Source organism: Carlito syrichta, unplaced genomic scaffold, assembly GCF_000164805.1.
Source record: "Carlito syrichta isolate Samal-C Ts95f unplaced genomic scaffold, Tarsius_syrichta-2.0.1 Scaffold311763, whole genome shotgun sequence".
NCBI classification, from domain to species: domain Eukaryota; kingdom Metazoa; phylum Chordata; class Mammalia; order Primates; family Tarsiidae; genus Carlito; species Carlito syrichta.
In genome coordinates this window covers 1,894-5,020 of record NW_007255859.1, presented here as the reverse complement: position 1 = coordinate 5,020, position 3,127 = coordinate 1,894, and the positions used below count along the sequence as shown (strand labels likewise).

The window sequence follows — 3,127 nt, the reverse complement described above, 5'->3', positions numbered from 1 at the left end:
ATCCACTCACCTCAGCCTCCCAAAGTGTGGGATTACAGGCTGAGCCACGGAGCCCGGCTAGTAAAAGCTTTTAATTAAAAATTTATTGTCACCAGGCTCGGTGGCTCAGCCTGTAACCCCAGCACTTTGGGAGGCCGAGGCAAGTGGATTGCCTGAGTCCGCAGGTTTGAGACCCACCAGGGCAACTCGGCGAGACCTGTCTCTACAATAAATCAAAAATTAGCCGGGCGTGGTACATGGGCCTTTAGTTCTGGCTATTGGAAGGCTGAGGCGGAAGGATCGCTGAAGCCCAGCAGGTCGAGGCTGTGGTGGCCGGGAGTGTGCCACTGTACTCTAGTCTGGGCGACCAGTTGTTACTTATGCAAGAAAGAAATATAAGGAAATAGATCAAATTAAAAAAAAAAATTTATCGTACCTTGTAATGAAAAGAACATTAGAAGACCAGACTGAAGTTCTAGGGCCTAGGTTTGACTCTGCTATTACCAGTACCACCTTGCGCATGTCATTTGTCCTCTTTGGGCCTCAAGTTTTTTATTTCTCAGTTGAGGAATAAGAACTAAGTTATCACTTCTCAAACTGTCTTTGGGAAAGGAGCAGTTTTTTATTTTCAATTCATTGAGGACCATTATTAGATAGCATCTCAGAGTCATTCCACCTTTAACATCACATGGACCTAAGTTAAAATTAGTGTCAGCTCACCTCACACAATTTTGGGGCCAAACCAATCTTGGACACTAAATCTTTCAAAAGTTTTGGTGGAGGTGTGTGTTTCACAAGGTAGACATCTTGAGTGGCTTTGGAAATCAAAGTACTATGATCAAGAATTTTTTTTTTTTGAGTTGGAGTCTCACTCTGTCGCCCAGACTGGAGTGCAGTGGCCGCTCCCAGCCACCGCAGCCTCGACCTGCTGGGCTTCAGCGATCCTTCCGCCTCAGCCTTCCAAGTAGCCAGAATTACAGGCATGCACTACCACACCTGGCTGATTTTTTGATTTATTGTAGAGATGAGGTCTCGCTGCCCAGGTGGGTCTCGAACCCACGAGTTCAGGCAATCCACTCACCTCAGCCTCCCAAAAGCGCGGGATTACAGGCTGAGCCACTGAGCCCGGCTAATATTTTATTTATTGTAGAGATGAGGGCTCCCCAAGTTGCCCGGGCGGGTCTCGAACCTGCTGGCTTAGGCAACCACTCACCTCAGCCTCCTAAGGCGCGGGATTACAGGCCGAGCCACCGAACCTGGCTATGATCAAGAATTTGATGTATTTCCTTATATTTCATTCTTGCATAAGTAACAACTGGTATTTTACTCTTTTTCATGCCTGTTTCTTTTCCAGCTTATCAAATATGGGGTTATTAGCACTAGTATTCTGACTGAAGATCTCCTCAACTGGAATAACTTATACATTGCTGGATGACTCCAAAAACCGGTGAGTGTTTTCTAATAGACTGTGCAATTAGGGATGTCTCTTCTCTCTGAACTTGGCTTAATTTTGATCACTGTGATTGTGGTGAGATGGAACTCCAGGAAATGGAGATGAGTTGCAGACTCTTTTTAGTCCCTATAAAATTTTTTTTTTTTTTTTTTTGAGTTAGAGTCTCACTCTGTCACCCAGACTAGAGTGCAGTGGCTGCTCCCGGCCACCGCAGCCTCGACCAGCTGGGCTCCGGCAATCCTTCTGCCTCAGCCTTCCAAGTAGCTGGAATTACAGGCGCGTGCTACCACGCCCGGCTAATTTTTGTTTTATTGTAGTGATGAGGTCTTGCCAAGTTGCCCAGGTGGGTCTTGAACCCATGGGCTCAGGCAATCCACTCATCTCAGCCTCCCAAAGGCGCGCGATTACAGGCTGAGCCATGGAGCCTGGTTTCCTATAAAATTTATTGCCAACGATGTCCAGATATTCCCCTGTGATAGTGTGATATATGAAGGTATATATTTGATCTTTGTGTCTGGTTCCTGGTTTGAGCTCCTAGAACTCTTGGAATATGTGAGTGATGGGGCAAGAGGGTCTTTTATTATTCATAACAAGTCCCTTTCAACCATACCTGAGTTTATGCTAATAAGGTGACTCTTGATGCGCCCCTAGGTAGATTCGGGATAGGGCTGGTTTCCAGGGAACAAACTATGTGGTTGCAGGGTTGGAACATTCCGGCTTCCCCTCCCCCAGCACCCTTCCCTCTCCCTACCCCCCAAAACACATATCCCTTCAGGGAGAAGAGAGGGGATGAGATTGGGTTAATTATTAGTGGCCAATGATTTAATCAGTCATGCAAGCCGGGTACACTGGCTCCCACATGTAATCCCAGCACTTTGGGAGACTGAGGTGGGAGGATTACTTGAGCCCAGGAGTTCAAGACCAGCCTGAGAAAAACATAACGAGACCTTGTCTCTACAAAAATAAAAAATTAGCCGGGCATGGTGATGCAAACCTGTAGTCCCAGCTACTTGGGAGGCTGAGATGCAAGGATCGCCTGAGCCCAGGAGATTGAGGCTATGGTGAGCTGTGATTGTGCCACTGCACTCCAGCCTGGGTGACAGAGTGAGACCCTGACTCAAAAAATAATAAAAATTAAAATTAAAATGAATTAGTCATGCCTAGACTATGGAGTCTCCATAAAACCTTTAGCTTGTATTCCCAGACTTCGGTAGGCCAAGGTAGAATTGCTTGAGGCCAGGAGTTTGAGAGAAGCCTGGGTAACCTTGCCAGATCTTGTCACTACAAAAATAAAAGTAAAAAATTAGCTGGGCATGGTGGCTTGCACCTGCAGACCCAGGTACTCAGGAGGATTGCTTGATCCCAGGAGTTTGAGGCTGCAGTGAGCTATGATTGCACCACTGCACTCCAGCATGGGTGACAGAGCAAGACCCTGTTTCTAAAAAAATAAAATCCATAAACAGAAGAATTCTAAGGAGTTGGTCAACACATCCAAAGTGCTGGAAGAGTGATGTGCCCAGAGGATTACAGAAATGCCACACCCTCCTCCACCCCATGTCTTACCCCAAGCATCTTTTTTTTGTTTGTTTTGAGTTGGGGTCTCCCTCTGTTGCCCAGACTGGAGTGCAGTGGCATGCTCCTGGCCACTGCAGCCTCGACCTGCTGGGCTCTAGCGATCCTTCTGCCTCAGCCTTC

General features: G+C 47.0%; 1 pseudogene; it reads left to right on the top strand.

The window, feature by feature from the left end:
• The window catches only part of LOC103271550, a 7,322-nt pseudogene extending 5,881 nt beyond the window's left edge, over nt 1-1,441 (top strand).
• The last annotated feature ends 1,686 nt before the right edge of the window (nt 1,442-3,127 follow it).